Source organism: Alexandromys fortis, unplaced genomic scaffold, assembly GCF_014885135.2.
Source record: "Alexandromys fortis isolate MF-2015 unplaced genomic scaffold, M_Fortis_MF-2015_v1.1 scaffold_20, whole genome shotgun sequence".
Lineage (NCBI taxonomy): Eukaryota > Metazoa > Chordata > Mammalia > Rodentia > Cricetidae > Alexandromys > Alexandromys fortis.
Window position 1 is genome coordinate 14,890,103 of NW_026067903.1, and position 21,703 is coordinate 14,911,805.

The following is a 21,703-nucleotide window of genomic DNA, read 5'->3' on the forward strand; positions in this document are numbered from 1 at the left end:
TCTCTCTCTCTCTCTCTCTCTCTCTCTCTCTCTCTCTCTCTCTCTCTCTCTCTCTCCACTGCCTGAGGATCAGGATGCAGATCTTTCAGCTAATGCTCCAGTGCCATGCCTATCTTCTCCCCACCAAGATGATCACGGGCTCGCCCTCTGAAATCCATAGCAAGCCCCCAATGAAATGCTTTCTTTTATAAGAGTTGCCTTCATCATTTTGTCTCTGTCATACATGTTGTTATTGTTATTCTCCTGGCTTTTTTTTTTTCAGTAGTGAGGGGCAGACCCAGCTCTCTACTGTCCTCTTCAGCAGGCTCAAAAGGTCCCTACATCTTTGAGGAACCTTGACTCAATCCCATCCAGGATTCATGGCATTGATGCAGAAAAGGACTTCAGGCCTAACCAGCCAGATGCAAAGCTGGAGATTTGATTAAAGATTATTTCCCGTAGGCTTTAAGTGAGGGTTTGTAGATGGAGAGATGTGCATAGAGAAGCTAAGACACACCCAAGTGAGTTTCCCAGGGGAAAGTAAGAGCTAAGTTTGAGTATGAGCTCCCCAAAAGAGAGCCACTACCAATCTTACTTAGATTTAGCCCTATATACCATCTTGGTAGCTTATAAATTATAGTTCAAAAGACTGCTATGATAGCTACTCTTATTTGTCAATTTGCCTACATCTGAAATTAACTAAAAAACAAAAATGGAAGTCACAACTGTGAGGGATCTTTTGCTTAATTTGAAGTCAAATTCAGATTTTTGAGGTAGGAAGACATGCCTTTAATCCAGATCTTTTGAGGTGGTAAGACCCACCCCTAATTTGGTCCATACCTACTGCTGGAAGCCTATATAAGGACATGAAAGAAGGAAGATTTTGCTCTTTGCCTGTTTGCTCTTGCCTTGCTGGTAAGTCCATTCTTTTACTGGCATTAGAGACTACTTCTTTGGGATTCCAGTACCTAATGAAGACCTGCTGAGACATCAAGCCTAATGGACTAAGTAACTTCTGGATCCTTGGGCTTTCTGTTCACAGCCTGCCATTGTTGGATTGGCTGGACCACAGTCTGTAGGTCATTCTAATAAATCCCTTTAGATAAGATATACATAGATAGATAGATAGATAGATAGATAGATAGATAGAGTAATAGATTAAAAATTCATTCTATAAGTTCTGTTATTCTAGAGAACCTTAATTAATAGAGTTGCTAATAAAATAAATTTTCTTAACTTTTTTCTCTCTTTTGATGAAATTATAGGGTGACTCTACAGTTGCTTTGGATGAAATTATAATCTGATAAAAATAAAACCATGTGCCACCAGGAATGCTCAAATGAGGGGGGATGGTACATGCCCTTTCTCTATAAATGGTATTTCTGATGAGATTCCTAGAAATTTTCAGCTTTAGAGCTTGAAATGAAACAAGGCCTTAAGGAGTCATTACTTGTTCTAGAATTCTTGCTTCTTTACTGACGAGAGGATTCAGCTGGATTCCTAAGTGAGAAGCTCCTCTATACTCTCATGTTCCCAATAATCCCCATCTCTTCAGGTGTAAATATTTTTATTACTTGAAAAAGCAAAAGAGATCCTTTACATAAATTAGCAATCATTCTATAATACTGGTATCCAATGTACCATCTGTTGCTGCTGAATTTTGGTCTGCTATTCTTTGAATTCATCAGTTGTTTCTTCAAGGTGGGCTTACACACATCTACATTCTCTCAGAAACAATTCTCTGGAGTCATCTTTAATTTATATTCACGGGGGACTTTGTTTTATAATTACATCTTCAAAATCTTTTTTTTTTTTTTTTTTTTTTTTTGGTTTTTCAAGACAGGGTTTCTCTGTAGCTTTGGTGACCGTCCCAGAACTAGCTCTTGTAGACCAGGCTGGCCTCGAACTCCCAGAGATCTGCCTGCCTCTGCCTCCCGAGTGCTGGGATTAAAGGCATGAGCCACCACCGCCTGGCTTCAAAATCTTTTTTTTTACATCAGCAATGAGAAAGTAGCAGGGGCCTCAAAGATCCTTCCAAATATTCTTTCCCATGCCCCATTGGCGAATGGAAACGGCTTTTCTTGTTCTTTCTACTTCTGGTTTGCTAACATTTACTAGTCAGGTCTAGCACTATACTTATTAGCGTTCTCTTAATCTAGGAACATTGTAGAATGCTGTTCTAGAGATCGATAATGTAATTATAAAAGCTATGAGAAATAGCATGTATGTGCAGGGCTTCGGTGTCTGGTGATGGTTGACGTGGATCACCAATTTGACAGGATCTAGAATCAAACCCTTGCTACATCTGAGAGCTGGTTTCTAGATGGAGTGGACTGAAGTGGGTGCATCTATTTAAATGAGCTGGAGATCTGGACTGAACAGAAAGTAGAAAGTGATCTGAGCACCAGCATTGTCTCTCTCTGCTTCCTGACAGCAGACACAGTGTAACCACTTCACACACCTGCTGCTCTGTCTTCCCTGCCATGATGGGTTGCATCCTCTAAACTGTGAGCTGACACCCCTTCTTAAACTGCTTATGATTGGGTATTTCATTTCAGCAATGAAGAAAGTAGTTAATACAAGTTTTTTAATTAATTGCCCCCAGCCGTTACCCAGTCAAATACGGATATCTTCTGTTAAGTGGACTGCTACATGCCTTCCCCTCCTCTCCGACCCTCTCCAGTATCTTCAGAATGTCAAAGTCATTAATATATGTCAATAAATGAAGTGTAGAGTGAGGCATGACAGGAAGGTTGGAAATGTCCCCATTATTTTCACTTGATTATTCAAAATACATTTTCTGAGCACTTACGACTAGCTAGGCACTGTGCTGTGTGCTGAGGGTACAGCCATAATAACCATGACCGAATAGGACCTTAATAGCATGCCGCTGACATTTCAGGGGATAGAGCAACAAGTAATCAACAAGCCTTGTAATTTGATAACAACTATGACGAAAACAAGTAGACTAGTAATACAGGAGGCCACTGAAGGCTGAGGGAATGCTCGTTCAGCATGATGCTCAACAGAGCTTGCTCTGAAGTGCTATCCTTTTAGCCCAGCGCGGTAGAAATCACAGGTGATGTGGGGAGATGAAAATGCAGATCATTCCATGCAAAAGCAATGAATACCAAGACCACAAAGAACGGCAGCACCTTTTGGTGAAAGGAAAGAAAATGAATGAGGCATATGTATGACAAAAGATGAGGAGAAAGACGTAGATAGGAAAAAATAAAGCTTTCTAATTCTTTAGAAACTGGTCACTCTTTGACTCCAAGAAAATTTAAAATCTGTGCAGTACTAATTTTGGTCAGGATAAATGCAAAGAAATCTGTCTGAAAAAGAGTCCGCTAAGGGGAACAATCCAGAAATCAAGAGGGCTCAAAGCAGGAAGAATCAATGATTTTTCTAAAGGTAGCATAAGGCCTTGTTTCTGGTATGTTGTATTGTAGAGCCAGTAATGAACATTTATGAGATTAAGAGCAATAGCTTTTTTTTTCTTTCTTTCTAAGAATAGCACTCCATTGTCCTTGGAGTTTCATCTGGGACTTGGTCATCTGGCAGTCAGAAATAGCCCCTTAAGTCATGTTTCCCAAGTATTCATCTCTTTACATTTTGAATCCCGTATGGGTGGAACGCCATACTTCAGATAGAAGCTATTTTTCGGGGCTGAAGAGATAAATCAGCTGACAAAGTGCTTGCCATGTAAGCATAAGGACCTTGGTCCAAGACCCAGGCTCATATTATAAAAAGTAAAATAAAAATAAAAGTTGTTGAAGCAACCCATGCTGGTGAACCCAGGACTTTAGAGGCTGAAACATGAGGATCTCTGGGGCTCTCCAGCATCAAATCCAATTCAATCAATGACAGCCAGTTCACTGGGAGACCTGGTCTTGAAAGAAAAAACTAAAATGTAGGACAATCGAACCAGTTACCTGGCATTGTTCCCCTCCACACCTGCATACTTTCATTTATGCCTTCATGCATACCCATGAGACACATGAATCCACTCTGACTGTGTTTTTCTGTATCTGCTCCTGAATGCACATTTGCAATCCTGTTCTAATTTAATACTTCAGTTGTGAACCCACTTATCCTTACTCAAACTTAGCATGGGAAGACCCAGAAATGGAGGTGAATCTACATACTGACCATACTGCATACTACATACCAAAAGAGTTAGATTTATGCCTGAAACTCTAGTGAAGCCAACAAGGACATGGCTGAACCTCAATATTAGAGTCAAAGTTTGATGAGCTGGGAAGGGAAATAGAAACACCAAAAGTGAAGTCTTCTTTGGTTGAAGGGCTTGTGGACATAAGCTGATTTGTGTTTATTTGTTGACATTTTTAGGGTTCGGGAGGACTTGTCCCGGTGGTCAATGTCAGCACTTCTGGGCAGTGAGCAAATCTGCAGATGACTGGAGTACATTTAGAGGATTGGGATGTTTTATTCCTCAAGGGTCCTCTGCAAATCACACAGACATGTCTTTCACCCATCTCTGCAAACATCCGAGCACGGCTGATAAATGTTAATTTGGTTCCATGGTAATTCAGCATCCTTCAACCTGCCAAGACTTTCTGATAGGAATTCTTTTTTATGCCCTGTGCCATTTGCTTGACTTCCATTTCTTATTTGCAATTTTTAATTTTTCTACTTTTATTTATCCCCAGAGAGGAATGAACAACATCCAGTAGTGCTAAATAAATAAGTATATAATAAAAACCTGAGCACATGTTTGCAAAGGTGCCAATACCGGAAGCTTCCATAAGGAAACTTCACTTCTGTGGGCAAACTGGATTTTAGCTTCACATCAAGGTTGCATTCAAACCCCAGAGACAAATCTCCCCAGTTAACTGTGAATCTACGAATTCCTCAATTCCGTAGAGAGGTCTTATCCGGATTCTGCTGTTCTCGCCGCTCTCCGGGAATACAGGAGCTTCTCTGTACCTCTTCGATGCTCATCTTTGCCGTGACACCCATCAGGTTTCTGTGAGGCCCGTGTGCTTGGGCCTCGGCAGTGATTCACATGCGGATATCCACTGAGGTCGAGATAGGAGCACCTCTGACAGACACTATTGTTAGTGAGCAATCCATCACTGGCTTCATCCGAATCCTGATGTGTCTTGCTTTATCTCTTGGCTCTCCATAGCTCCGTTTCCCATTTCCCTTCACTTTTTTTCCTATCACATCTTTAACTGATCTACTCAGAAATCCTTTTATGCTCCTCACATCAGTGACGTTTCTAGGTGACCTCCTTCATACACTTAGCAGTCTATGCAGCTTAGCAGACTCGGTGAATCTGTACGTCCCTATGGAAATATATCTCCAGATGAAGGAGTAAGAAATGTAAAATGGATCTGAGTTTTTAACCACTGAAGTGTTTGAAGGTGCAAAGGTCTTGATAAAGTTAGAATTATTTTGTTTTAAAATTACTTCTAAATTTACTTCCTTTTTTCATCAATGAGGTAAACCTAACAAAAATATAAGCAATAAGGATGCCCATTTGAGATGGTCGGGGAGGTGGCTCAGTAGGTCAAATGGTTGCTATGCAAGCATAAGTAAGGGTCTGAGTTCATATCCCTGGGATCTATGTACAAGTTAGTTGTGGAGGTGTGTCCCTGCAAGCCAAGGTCTGGGCTTGTTGAGTCCTGGGAGTTTATTGTCTAGTCAGACTAGTCGAAATAGGAAGTTTCAGTGTCAAGGATAGACCCTGTCTTGATGATGATGATGATGATGATGATGATGATGATGATGATGATGATAAGGTAGAGGGACCGGGATATGGCTCAATGGGGAAAAATGTTCCCTAAGCAACTGTGAGACCTGAATTCAGATCCCTGAAGCCCATGTAAAAAGCCAAACGTGATCGTATCTATCTGGAATCTTAGCATTCGTAGGGCCAAGATGGGAGACATAGACAGAAGAATCCTCTGGAAACTAGCTGGCCAGACTGAGTGCCAAGCACAGTGGCAGAAACAAGAGCAGCCCTCCTTAAATCAAGTGGGAGGCAAGAATTGTCTCCCCTGACCACACACAATCACACCATGGCACACATTAACACACACACACACACACACACACACACATACACACATATACACACACACCAGTTTGAATTATTTTTAGCCAGGACAGTTTGTCAGCAAAATAAACAGGGACCAAAGAAAACAGGAAAACCAAATTGGGTTTCAGAAGAAGGGGAGGGATGTTTTCTTTCCTTGTCTAGTTGGCTAAACTACGTGTTTGTAAGTAGAATTTATTTCTTTGTGAAGAACCACCTTGCAGCATCAGAGAGGACATCAATAGGAGCTAATGAAGTTAATGAAGGTCTGTGGATGAGAACATACAACCGTGATTAACTTAGCTGCTTTTCCCCCCATCTCTAAACTAAACACTTCTAAAGCAAAGTGGTTTAAATGAAGCAAATGGCTATTTCTCTGGTCTTTCCAGACACATTTAATAAAATGAACCAAAATCCATTTTTAAGAGCTGTCAGCCAGTGGGTATTTTGCAGACAGAGTGATGTTTTACTTCTGGAAACTTGAGAACATCTACTGAGGAAAAATCAGTTTTCAAAACAAGTCAACCTGCATCATTTGAAGAGGATCAGTTAGAGTATAGAGTTCCAAAGAACAACAATAAAAACTCCTTGGAAATCACAGGGCATTTGTTGTCCCTGAGGAACGTGTCTCTATGTCACTGAAGTAGTTTGGTGATCTAAAGAATAGAGAACAAAAGGATCGTTGCTGCCAGGATCAGTCTCCTTTCTAAAATCACATTTATTAATGAGTTTAGATATCGGCCATAGCAGCACCAGACTTCTCAGAAGCATATTCATGAGCAAGAAACAAAAACTCTAGAGTTTCATTTTAGCTACTGTCTTAAATGGGCGTATGTGACCTTGAACAGAGGACACAAACACCATTTTCAACAGAACCACAAAACTCCTTAGATTAAATTCAAGGGAAGGCAAATAAACAGAAAACAGTAATCTGGGTGTAAACACCTTCCTCCCACTAGCATTTTGTCCACACTAAAGGAGAACAAAACTGCAGGAGCTCAGAGATAAACATTACCCCAAAGTACGTTTGTTGCAAAATGATTTTATGAAGAAGATAAAACCTATTCTCAAGGAGATAAAAAGTGGATGGGATATCTATTAAATAGGATAAATAAAACAAGTCCAGGGAAAAATAAAAACAAGATGGAATCCGTAGTAACTCAATTGAGGTCGCTGTTGGGAGCAGCTACAGATGGGTCACATTGAGAAGACCCAGAGTGCAGAGGGAAGTGTAAGAGCCTAGAAGGGATTGCTAGAAGCATGCCACTGTGCTGCCTTGAGGTGTTCAAGAACAGGTAATGTGACCCAAACACAGTAACATAACAATTAGGTTTAGGAATTATTGTGGATCAGCTGGACCAAGAGTAAGCACCAATATGAATTCTCGACTTCTTCTGTGACTTCTAGTGAGTACCAATTCTCTACTTCTACTGCTGTGACTTCTGTCTGACCCTAACAAAGCATTTTTCTCTGTATTTATTGAACAACACAGGAAATATGGCATGGGAAATAGATGAGGACTTCATTACAGAATTTTCTTAATTGAGTTTTACAAGAGAAGAAGTTACTTTACTGACTCCAGCAGACCCTTAAAAAGTCCTTAAAATCTCAATAGGTAATAACAAACCTACGTCCACATGTTCATTACTATATTTATGGGATGTGTGTCTTAAGGTTGCTTTACACAGCAAATGCTTACATCCACATACATTACCCTGGGTCAGGGCATGGAAGAATACGTAACTGAAGATTAAAGCTACACATTTAATTTCTGTTGTAAAAGTTGATGGCATGAGATATCCAATGCACAGCAAAGTTGGTTGCATTGTTCCCTTAGAGGCACGTTAAAACTGAGCAAGCTGAGCACACAGGATATGAGGCTAAGTGCATGGTTGTAAGCTATCTCAGAGTTTATCATCAACTTGACTGCAAGGCCCAGTGGAAGGTCAGTCTCTTTGGGGTCAAGAGCTGTTTTCAGAAAAATGCATCCCTGTGGTGTTTCAGAAAATTTGTACAGTTTAACTTTTCAGATGAGCATGATGTCTACAAAAACACTCATGAATGTATATGTGTATATATGTACACTTACATATATAACATATATATGTGTGTAAATTGAGTAGGAAATGTTTAAAAAAATAAGAAAATTAACTATTCTAAAGGATTTTTAAATCCTGGAGCCTGGAGTTCCAAGACAGTAAGACCATGAATGTAGCTTCTTGTCAGCAAGCTTTAAAATGAAACATTCTAATGTAAAACAATCCAAAATAATCTAATTTGATATTTACATGCTGAGGAGTGATGATATGGTTTAGGGTTAGGGTTACCGTTATATTTCTAAAAGAGCAGAAAACGTGGTATGGACAGTTAAAAACACTGTCGCCCATTATCATACATGAGTCCTGAAGTGAAAGGGAGCTAATCTGTTCCAGGCCGTGTTGTCAATGTATGATGTCCTGGCATGCACAGTACAAAGTACAGTTGTGTGTTCTGTGCTCAGAACCATGGCTGCAGTAAAGTCAGGTCAGAACCAGTAACAATGGGCCAGGAAGTGTCCCAGATTCTTACGCGCCTTTGACGTTGAATTAGTCACAGGTCACTGAGTGTTCAAGAAGCCCATTGTGTTGCGCCAGATGTTTAATGACCCCTCCCCACACATGTTCTGCAGCCCGGGATCCTAGAACACTCTTTGTGAGTTGCAAGTAGAGCAACTCATCTAGTCTTCCAGCTGACAGCCACCGGGCTGGCTATAGGGACCACTGGTCGTTCTTCCTAGCTAGAATGGCAACTGACGGTTGCTTATTCTGCTCTGCTCAAGCACGAAAGAAGTCAGGGTTTTCACAAACAAGTTAAAAGCAAGGATCCTTTAAAGTATAAAAGATTTATGTAAACACTATCAAAGGATTAGAAAATATTAACACGCAGCTTTGACTTACAATTTAGAAAACAAATATGTACAGGCAATAAGTAGACTGATTTATAGCAATAACAAGCACACTTAAAAAAGTTATATCCACTGTTCTTCAGTGGCCGTGTCCCACTTCCTTAGTCCCTAAGGCCATCTGAATACAAGCAGTTTCTAGTTTATAAATAATGTCAAAAACTTAATCAAATCTGCTTTTCAAAAGCACCCCTTTCATCTGAGCGTTCAATCCTATATTCCCATTTTAGTAAGATCTGGAGTCAACATTTTTAAAAGCAAAATATCTCTGGTTAAAAAGTTAAAAGAGGCAGTGGAGAAAATATGCCCTCCTTTCCAGAAAGCTGCTATGGGGGGAAAAAATCTGCTTAAAAGTTTAAGATAGATCTAAGAGGCACATTAACATCAAACTCACCGCATTGCCCTTACAGAGCCTGAGACCTGCCTGAGTTCGTACTTCGTTCACGTCAAACTTTTTAAGGCTGTCCTCAGTCTGGTTGGTATGGTGAAGTTTGATATTTCCGTGGCATTTCTCACTTTAAATGTCTTCAACCTTTTTAAACTTTCATACGTGGAGATCTGGGGGAAGGTTTTGTTATTAAAAGCTAAAATGAGAGAGATGAATTAACATACTATGCCTTCTGTAGTCTTGAGGTTTCTTGAGTTTGGGTCCCAGACCTGCTACCCAGTAGGTTCTCGGGAAGGAGTTGTACTTCTGGCTGTCTGACCTACCTTTCTTTTGCCATGCCCTCCCTCCTTTGTTTGTGCTTTTGGGCCTGCTTTTGTTTTCCTGATGAGCAGGATTTTCTCTTTGTGACTATCTTCCTTTTCAATTTGTCTATTGATTTTTGTTTGTTAGTTTGCTTGCTTTTTTGTGCCGCTGTTTCTCTGCGGGCGCAGAGCCCTAGCAACCTTGAACTCACTGAGGAGCAGGCTGACCTTCAACTCTGAAGATCTGCCTTCCAAGTGCTGGGATTAAAGGCAGCGCCACCGTAGCCCAGCTGTATATTGAATTAAAAAAATGTTTTGAGATGTGTAGCCCAGGATGCCTTTAAATTGGTGATTCTGAGGATGACTTCAACTTTTGGTTCCCCTGCTGAGTTCTGAGGCTACAGGCATATATCAGCCCATCTATTTTTTATGGTGTTGGAAATTGATCCCAGAGCCTCATGCATGTTAGGCAAGCACTCTAACAATTGAGCTACAACTCCAGTTCCTATTTAAATTGCTTATCATACATATATAATTATGCATGTAATTTAATGATTATTATATTAGAAGTTAGTTTGATTATGTGATTATATGATAAATATATTACAATCACTTAAATTTATACACATTTTCTTTAGAAAGTCTATTTTGTACCCTAATTTGTCTCTGAGGTTTATTTTAATGTATTTGTGTTCCCACTTCCTTATCAAAGAGAATCCATTATTCTACATGATCAATTTGGCCATCCTTACATCTTTAGATTGAGATTTTTGAAGCCCAGAGTGTGGAAGACAATCTTTGCCAATTCAACATTTGATACAGGATTAGTAGCCAAAATATTTAAAGAACTCCAAAAATGCAGAGTCAAGAAAACAAGAGGCGCAGTTGAAAAATGGGCTATGAACAGTTAGTTCTCAAAAGAAGAAACAAACATGACTAAGAAATATTTCAGAATGTGTTCAACATCTTAGCAATTAGGGAAATGCAAATTAACTCTACTTTGGGATTTGCCTTGCCCTAGTCATATTGCCTCAGGTCAAGAAAACAACTGACCATGAATACCAGTGTGGCTTTTGGAAAGGGGAACCCTCACTCACTGCTGGGTAGATTGCAACTGGTACAGCCACTGTAGGAAGTAGCATGGAGAATACTAAAATGATTTTTTTTTCTCAAAGGCTCCTTTAGCTGTCTTCTAATTTCCCTGCACCTCCTCAATTTCTAGTTAATGAACAATACTGTTCTTTCAGGACCAGAGTGTCCTGAGGTCCTTCTCTGTCATCATCTGCAGACTACCGATTGTTGTGAGCCACGGCTGGATGAACTGGCAGGCACCTCTGTGGAAGGGAGATTCCTAATAACCATGGAGAGAACTTTTCACGTTTGACTTTTGATGGCTTTTCATCTGTTATAAATAGAAGTCTTTCAATGGTTTTCAAGTATCTCCTCTCAGTAATCTGGACTTTTCATTCTATCTACAACTTTTAAGTGGTAGAACTTCTCATATTTGATGAAATGTAATTTATATAACTCTGCTCCTTTATGTTTTATGTTGCAAGTATAAAAGAGGCTACCCAAATGTTTCCCAGAAGTTTTCATTAAATTTTCTTCTAAATTCATTAATTGTTTTGGTTTTCTGTTGTTATTTTACTTTGTGTTGTTCGGGGGTTGTTTTCTCTCTCTCTCTCTCTCTCTCTCTCTCTCTCTCTCTCTCTCTCTCTCTCTCCTCTCTTCTTCTTCCTCTTTCTCAACCTCCTCGCCTTCTTCTTTTCTTTCTTTTCTTGCTTGTTGATTAAGACAGTCTCTCTTGTAGGCCAGGTTGGCCTCAAACTCCTTATGCAGCAGAAGCCCATTGTGAATTCCTGATCCTTTATCTTCCAAAGTTCTGATACTGGTGCTGGTATTGTAGGCATGCACCACATCCCACTCAATGTCTAGGTTTAAGGTCATCTATGACCCATCTCATATTAAATGCTGTGTATGGAATTGCTCCAGCACTGTTTGAAGAAAAGACTGTCTTTAGCCAACAAGTTGCATTTGTAACCATATAAAACCAGCTGTTCATTGATGCTTGAATAGATTCTGCCATTTACTTTCTTTGGAAGTATCATTTTATCTCAATGTCGATATTATATGCTTTGGGATAGTTTATAGTATCTTGGAAAAGGTACAATAAGTTGTAAAGATTTTTACCTTTTTCTACTTGTTTTGCTGGACGGTGTAGAGCCAGGGTTTTAACACTGTTGACCCAGCTGGTCTCGAGCCTGGCTCAAACTCAAGTGATCCTCCCTCTGAGCCTTCTGAGTACTGGGATTACAGTTGAGCAACATTGTACCCATTTCCATGACCATTTTAAAATACTTTGGAAGGTAGGCACGCCATTAATGCCAATTCTTGGGAGGCTGAGGCAGGTGGATCTCTGAGTCTGAGACCAGCCTGACCTTCATGGCAAGTTGTAGGCTAGCTAGAGCTAAATAGTGACAAATTCTGTCAAAAAAACATGCATTGAGATTTTGATGAGATTTTCATATTAATCGGGGGGATACTTTACATCTTAAGATACAGAGCCTTTGATTAATGAATGTCTTTTCATTTACTTAGGAGCTTTCCCAACAATGTTTTACAGTTTTCTAAGTCTGGAATACATTTGTCACCTTAAATCTTAAGTATTTTATGCTTTAATACTAAGGGAAATTATATTATTTAAATTCTGGCAGCACATTACTTGTATATAAAAGTGCAACTGGTATTTTATATCATCCTTAAACTATTGGACCTTATTTAATTCATCTTTTCAAGAATTTTCTTCATAGATCTTGCTGCAAAGCCAGTTTTTCTTTTTCTATTTCAATATGCATGCCTTTAATTTCTTCTGATTGCATTTGAAGCTTTCCCTTTGAAGTATGTTTTCAAGATCACAAATGTTTGAAAGGGAGGAAATTTCCCCCCACAAATTTGGGCACTTTCCTTAAGAAGTGCACCCTATAGTGTAAAATCTCCCTCTCTGTTTGTAGATACTTTGGCGGCTCCAAATTCTGTCCTTTGATACCTCAGTATAGTAAGAAATTCCTTGCTTGAGATTTAATGGTCTTGTTCCCTGCAGGCTGGAGGGGCCCCTTGAGAAATAGTTGTTTGAAAGTGGGTTTTACTCAGTGTACTTCTTTACTTTCAAAGCTGAATTTCTTCAGGTTTTCTTTTGCTTTTGATTACTCTCCAGTGCTGTTCTTGTTCTTCTTCGTCTTTAAACTTTTAAACTTTATTTAGAATCTGTCATTGTTAAACTTAGGAAGGAGGCAGGAGGCAATTCTCCATGATGCTACTAAACATTTAATGACATAGTTTGCCTCAAAAAAATCTTCCCAAGCGTGTTTGAAAGAGTCCTGAAATGTACCACTTCCTGCTCCAATGCGTCACGAACAATATGGCTTTTATTTTGATCCAAGTCTCTATTTTGGTAGTATGGATGGGGCGATGGCAGGCTAACTTGTTATTTTGAAAGTCCAGTAAAGCTTAGATCTTCCACAGTCTGGACAATAAGCTGGTCCTTGTGCCTTTACTCCATTAGACCAAATTCTGAGCCAGTTTTATTTATTTATTTTTGTACTGAATATAATATTCCATGATGTGATGATATGTTAACACATTTAACACAACATTTTCATATTAATGGACTTTCCCTTTGACTTAGTTTTCCTTGCTATATCTATCTCCCACTGCCACTTTGATTAATGTGTGTGTATATATATATATATATATATATATATATATGTGTGTGTGTGTGTGTGTGTGTGTGTGTGTGTGTGTGTGTGCTTTGTCAAAATTCCGTTCTATTTGGGCATATGTATTTTTTTTTTAGCTACTGTGATTGCCAGAAACATGATTATTCTTTTTTATGTTGCAATTCCATTGTCGGTGTCTTGACTGTATTTATTATCTTTTACCACAGGGATATTTTAGTGTTTGTATAGCCAATTAAATATAACTGTGCAGGTTTAAAGGTGACTATTTCTAGCCCTAATAAAATCAAACATAACCAAAGTAACTCTAAGTGCCACAGATAAGGCACCCTTGTCCTTCAGCTTCTTGTTGGACATTAATAGGAGGCCGGCAGATCCTCCAGACTCCAAGAGTCAGAGAACTGCAGTCTTCTCTCTGCTCCCCTGGACCTAGAGATGGGGTGGTAGTGATAAGGGCAGTGGTAACAGAAGAGCCACACTGTGCAATTCACAGTCTTTATGTCTTCACTGACCCTGTGCCCTTGGACCTTCTGACACTGTGCATCCAACTTCTTCTACAGTAAATATTCTCTGTTGAGATGACGAGTGTGTCTTGCTTTATCACCCTTCTACTCGATTATTTAATCCTCCAGGGTATGATGGTTGAATAAGAATGAGCTCCATAGGCTAATCTATTTGAATACTTAGTCATCAGGGACAGACACCACTCAGAAAGATTAAGAGGTGTGACATTGTTGGAGGAAGGGGTGTCACTGGGAGTGGGCTGTGAGGTTTAAAGAACCCAAGCCAGATCCAGTAGGTGGTTCTTTCTCTCTGCAAGGATCTGGATGCAGAACTCTCACTACCTCTCCAGCACCATGCCTGCATGCTTGCTATGCATTCTCCATGCTGATAATAACCTCTGGAACTCTAAGCCAGCCCTAAATAAAAGCGTTCTTTTATAAGAGTTGCTGTGGTCATGGTTTCTCCTTACTGCAATAGAACACTGAGTAAAACAAAGAGTTAAATTTTAAAATATATTCTTTAAACAGTAGTTTATGTTTATCTTCTCTTAGGTATTGCTATATGATTTATTTTTCTATACATTGAAATCTTTGATATATATGAAATTGGGTTGAAATCATGGTATAAGAGAAAATTTTATTCAAAATGAATATTCTGTTAGAATAATAATCATTTCCTAACTAGCTCACCCTATGCTCTTTAAGTCAGAATATTAAATTGTATTGTGAATTACTATATACTAAGACATGTATGATTAACTTCTGAACTCTGAACAATTTTTAATTTTCTTCTGGACTCCCCACCATGAGAAAACAAATACACATGTTCAGTATTGAACAATCTTGGTATATATCAATGATAGATTATGTATTCTCCTTTCTACAAAGGAAAACATTTAATTTGGGGGCTTGCTTACACTTTCAGTGGGTAAGCACATAAAGATCACGGTAGGGAGTGTGGTAGCAGGCAGGCAGACAGGCAGGCACTGGAGAAGTAGCTGAGACTTTCATATCATCCACAAACACAGTGCAGAGTGTGTTGAGGGGGTAACTGACAATAACAGGAGCTTTTCCAATTCACAGTGTTCATACTTTTAGAACACCTTGTTATAGCCTTCTTTATGTCTGTATTATACAATGCTCAGTTCAGCATTAATATCTTTCTAACATAATTTTTACTAAAAGCATTCAAGAGTCTTTCATCAAACTTTAAAAAACATAGGGCATGTTATCAGAGTCTGTTGTCAACCACTGTCCCAGTACAACTCAAGGACCTTTCTTTCATGTCAGTATAATCATTTCCCTTTACCTGCATTTCTACACTTCTAACTCTCTCTCTCCCCTACTAGCCCCATAACCACTATTCTAACTCTCAGTTTCTACTCGATCGTCATTTCTAGATTCCACATATGGATAAAGTCATGTGGTGGCTGTCTTCCTGTGCCATTCATGTGCTGCAAATAATAGGATTCCATTACTGTTTTCCCCTTTTAACAATGTAATTATATTGTTATGTGTATTGTGATGGTTTTAAAGCAATTTAACAGTTAGTAGACACTTAATTGTTTCCAGGACTTGGTTATTAAGAATAGTGCATTAAATAAATGTGAGCCTGTGGTGGCTGTTGCAATGAAGCCGGGTTTCATATCTTTTCAGGTGGATTCTCAGAAGTGGTATTGCTAGGTCATAGGGCAATTGTATTCTTAATTTCTCAGAAAGTTGCACATTGTTTTTCACAGTGTGTGTACACTGATATTTTTTCTACCACAGTGGGCGCAGCTTCCCACATCTCACATCCTCACCAATACTTGTTTATTCTTACCTTATTTCTTTCTGAAAGTAGCTAGTACCAACAGGTGTTATCCCATGAAGTTTTGGTTTGCATTTCCTTGATGATTATCTTGACACCTTTTGATACATGTTGGCTATTTATATATGTTATTTTGAGAATTGCCTATTTGGGTATATTACCCATTTTTACCAAGTTATAATTTTCTTTAGTTATTGATGCTCCAGACTTCCTTATATGTATATATCTTGGTTGTGTCAGATTTTGTAGTCATAAATATTTTCTTGTTTCTGTAAGCTGCCTCTTCACTTTGATTAATATCTCCTTTGATAACCAGAAGCTTTTTATTTGATGCATTTATCTATTTTTGTTTCTTTTTCTTTGGGTTCTATAAAAAGAAGACCTGGCCATTCCAATGCAATAAGCAATTCTCTAGAGTTTTCTTCTAGTAGTTTCAGCTATTGTATTTTAGGACATTAATCTATTTTGTTTTTGTAAGTTGGGAGAGATCAGCACTGTTTTGTTCTTTTGCATATGAGTATCCAATTTACCCCCATGAAACTCACCAAAAACACCATACTTTTCCCAAAGCACTTTTGACAAAAATCAGCCAGCTGTAGGATGTAAGTTCGCATCTAGGCTCTCTTTCACGTACCAGTCATCTCTGTCTGTCCTTGTGCTGTATTGTAACAGATACAATAGGATTGATGAACATATGAACCCACAGAGACTGTGTCAGTATGCACAGGTTCAAACTAGACAGGACTTGAACTGACAGAGGGAAGTGGACACAGGCTCCCATCCCTAACCAAGAAGCTTTCTCTAACTGATAACTTCTTGCAAAGGAAAATTCTCTCTAGTGGAGTCTCACTGGGTGTATCAAACAAATCCCAAAATAGGTCTATTATTGGGTAATCTTTTTGTGCACTGTGAAGATGTGTTTTTTCCCAAGGCACTTTGTGATTAGTTTAATAAAGAGGCTGACCAGCCAATAGTTTGACAGGATAAGGTTAAACTGGAGAATCAGAATAAAGACACTGGGAAAAAGAGCAATGGAGTCAGAGGGGTTGCCAGCGAGACATGGAGAGGAAACAAAAGGTACAAGATGGAAGGGAGGCAATATCATGTGGCAGAATGTAGATTAATAGAAATGGGTTAATTTAAGTTATAAAAGCTAGTTAGTAATAAGCCTAAGCTATCAGCTAAGCACATATAATTAATATAACACTCAGTGTCATTTATTTGGGAACTAGTAGGTGGGAGAGAAAAGTGCTCCTACAAATGGCACCCAACATGGGGTCCCTGGTAAAGTGCTTACCTAATTATTTTTTTATCAATTAACAAGTCAGGAGTCAGATATCAGGGTAAAAACCTGAATGATCAGAGAAGAAATAGAGATGCCACCAATGACCTCCTATTTCTTCCATTTCTCCATTCAAAAGCCTGAGATCTTTCTGCTTTGCCTTACTAATTCCTATTACCTATCTGTCCTCAGTCCTTCAAAACCCCTATGACTAAGTTTGGTCAGCAAGAGATGAGATCCACCCTCTGATTTAAAGCAAGCTTTATTGTCAGAATGTAGTAAAAAAATATACAACATAGGTCCCATCCTCAGTAGTAGATCACTATCACGATACAAATTTTTGTTTATAGACTTCCCATCTCATATTGCTTTTTTGGACATTTTTTTCATCTTACTGGTCTCTTGTTTTAATATTTTATTTTCCAGTTTTTTTGTGTGTGTGTCTGTGTCTGTGTGTGTGTGTATGTTTGTGTTTTCTCCTTATTTCTATTTTCATTATGGTTTGCTTGCTTCTTTTGTTTATCTGTTTGAGAGAGAGAGAGAGAGAGAGAGAGAGAGAGAGAGAGAGAGAAAGAAAGAGAGGGGGGAGAGGGGGAATAGCTTGGAGTTGGGTGGGTGGGAAGGTGGAAGGAGCTCAGAGGAGCTGGGATACAGGAAACTATGATAAAATATATCACATGAAAAAAATTTCTTTATCATCATCAACATGATAGGGCAGTAGATCTTCAAACAAATTGCTTGAAAGTGAAAACAAATGACATATACTGGAAGACAAAATATAAATGTGTATATATATACATGTATATATATGCATATTTAGTCTGACAACCTCCTTTACATTGATATACTTGAGTTTTCATTCATAGGATATGACCATTTCCCTCAGATAAAGGAAGTGAAGTTTCAGAAGCTCAGCTGTGGTCCCTGTGTCTCCCATTGTCCTGCTACAGACCAATCTTATGGAGGTATTTTCTAAATTGATTGTTTCTTCTTAGATATGTCTAAGATAGATACATATTATCAACATATAACATAAAGCTATTTAGAAATTTTTCTTAAATATTTAACAAGAATTGTGGCAGCTCTTTAAATGTTTGGTAGAATTCAATAGTGAAACCATCTGGCTGTGGTCTTTTCTTTGATGGGGACTCCATGATTAAATTTAGTTACTTATCATTGCTCAGTCCAGGAGTTCTTTTTTGTTCATAATTTATGGTAGTAAGATCCATGTGCCCAGAAATCTGTCTTTTTTTCTGATGATCAAATTTTCTGGCATAGAACTCTAGTAAAGAATTTCCAAAGAACCCACATATTTCTGTGACATGTCAATAAAATCTTTCCCCTTGCATGCATATTTTCTTTGAGTCTTGTCTTATTTTCTTAGTCTTTTTGTCTATTTTATATTTTTATAGAAGCAGTTCTTTGTTTCACCGATGTCTGTGTTTTGTGGTATACAGTCATTTGTTTCTTCTTTAATGTTTTTTTCTTTCATTCTAGTTCTTTAAGCTACAGAGACAAGTCATTTATTCAAGATCACCATGCCTTTTTTTGATGTGGACACTGATTACTATACACTTACCACTAAGTATTGCATATATTGTGTCTCCACTTTGATTTATTTCAAGTATGTCATTCTCCACTTTGATTTATTGCAAAAAAATTAATTTACTGCTTCAAAGCCAGCCACAGAGGTATATGTCCATAATCCTTGCTGTAGGGCATCTAAAGCAGGAATAGTACTTGTGGTTAGCCGGGGACACAAAGTAAGTTCAAGGCCAGCTTATTCTACAAAGTGAGACTGTCTCAACAGAAATTTACTTCTTGATTTTTTTTTTTGGCCTCAAACCATTATTGTATAGTAGGTTTTATAGCGATGGAGAGAAGGCTCAATGAATAAAGTGCTTGCTGGGTGTGAAGACCGATGCTTGAATCTTTAGAGCCTACACAAAGCTGGGCACAACACCATGTTTCTCTAATCCCAGGTCTCCTCGACTGAGGTAAGAGGTGGAGACAGAAGAATCCCAGGAACCTTGGGCTAACCTGCCTGACATGGACAGTGGTGAACAACAAAGAAACAGTGTATCATACGACATGGAAGGTGAGGGCCACTGACTGAGGTGGCCGCTGACCCCTAGCAGTGTGCTCTGTGGTACATACTTATGCAGACACACTCTCCACAAAAACACATCATACACATATACACACAAAGTAGATCATATAATTTGTATGTATTTGTGTGTGTCTTAGTCAGTGTTCTATTGCTGTGAAGAGACGCCATGACCATGGCAATACTTACAAAGAGTTGGGGCTTGCTTACAGTTTCTGAGGTTTAATCCATTGTCATCAGGGCACAGAGCATGGTAGCATGCAGATAGTCATGATGCCGAAGAAGAAACTGAGAGTTCTACAACCAGATCCTCAGGCAGCAGGAAGAAGATAACCACTGTACCTGTCTTAGGCTTCTGAAGCCTTAAAGCCCATCCCCTCAGTGACATACTTCTTTCAACCACATTTCTTAGTCCTTCTAAGTAGCGCCACTCCCTGATGACTAAGAATTAAATATATGAGCCCATGGAGGCCATTCTTATTCAAACAACCACAGTATTTAAATTTTTTTCTTGTAATTGATTTCTAGTTTTATTGCATTGAAGCCAGAAAAAATATTTGCTATAATTTCAGTTAAAAATGATTTTACTCAAAATGGTTTTGCAGCCACTCATAGGATATACCTGGGGAAAATGTAGCAAGTGCTGACAAGAGAAATATGTAACTACTAGTGTTGGGTAGAATGTTGTAGAGCTCCCAAGTATTTAACTGTGGCTTACAACTCTGTATGGAGTTGTATATATAGCTGAATATGGAGGTTGGAAAATTTTACAATGGTAAAATATATCTGAACATGCAAAGACCACAAGGGAATCTGAAATTAAATATAGTGGTCACCAATGATGGATCATGCTACTTAACTGTAATCTTGTGTACTTGGCACTGCATCCCACTATTCCACTCAAAGTCAACAAAGCTATCTGAAACACCTTGGATCAAATTCAAGACTATTGTCCTTTATGAACTGCAGTGGCTTTTTTTTAAACCTGCTTATAAAGCTTTCTGATCTTACAGTAGCATAACAGTTTAAAATCTTTCTGTATTTTTTTTTACCCCATTCCTCTGCATATAAAACCAAACTAGAATGTCTTTGTGTTGTGTTAGAACGTTTGATTTTAAAAACTGATATTTTAGGTGCTGATTTAAGTTTCATTAAAAATAAATTAATTTTGGCCTGAGAATAGGACAGAATTTCAAGCAATTTCTGAAAAGTACAATTATGCTTCTACCATTTATATGAAGTGGTGTCATTGGTATTGATGATTATAGGATCAATACAGATCAACTCTGGAAACCATTGAAGATGTTTTGCATTCTGCATTATCAAATAGTCAACCACCATCTGATTCATTACATAAAAATATAGAGGCATATCCAAATAGTCAAGCTAGCTTTTGCCTTCAGTAAACAATATTATTACACATATATACATACATACATATATATATATAGCAAAGAATTGTTTTAATTTTATGATTTACTACTAGTAAATGCTTGTCTTGTCCACTTATTTTGTATACACAATTACCTGGAGTCCCCATGAAAACATCTCAAGGTAGGGCTTAGGTACACAGTGAAGATATTAAGAAGTCTGTTCTAGAACACCTGCTGGCTACTAGAAGGCAACATCATGTTTCAATTGATTGACTGTCAGTCAGATTCAGAACTGCTTTGGAGCAAAGGTTGTAAATTATATGCAACCAAATGATCCTGGATTTTGGAGATGATTCTCAACTACAACTGCCATCTGCAGATGGGGAGGAGGCTTGGCAATGACGGCTATGGTTATTGATGCCCAATGACTGTGTGATTCGTTCATCAAATCTGTCTTTTCCCAAGATCTCATGAGGGAGTCTGGGTATGAAATGTGAGTTACTCCAAGCTGTGATTGTACCTTTCTGCTCCTTTTGCCTTGAAATGGCAGCGTCACCCAGGTTCTGCCCCACAGGTTTATGCCGCGCTTCAGTTCGTATTGAGGATGTAACTGTCACCTCGTATAATGATTGCTGTTGTTAAACAACAATCATAAGAATTTTGCTGTCATTAAAGACTTATCTAGATTCTCTTTTGTCAATATCTGCTCATGAAGATTGACTAAGTTATCTTCTAGGCAAGATCTCTTAAAAACTATACAACTTGCAGGCACAGCACAGCAATGACCTCAACATTTGTGAGTGGAGCCAGTAGGATCCTAGAGTCATGGACCAGTCTAGGATATGGAAACAGATCTTATCTCAAGACTAACAAGCAAAACAAAACATACAGACAAAAATATAACTTATAACAACTGTTGACATTTCTTTTTTTCCCACAGAATGTTGTCTGCTGAAACTTCCATGCCGAAATATTCCCAATAAAGGCAATTTTTATCCGGGTATAGGTATAGTGGTATCTGTGTTGAGGGGACTGGGGTGAAATGTTGTGGAATATAAATTTAAGATGTGTACTTTCATTTATGCTGTGAAATATTTGTTTAATGAAGCAAAGATGTGTTACATTTATTTGATTAAATAAACTTAACCAGGGGTCAGGAGGCTCAGTCAGCAACTAGCTGACAGGAAGTGGTAGGGAAGAACCATGTGTAGCAAAAAAAA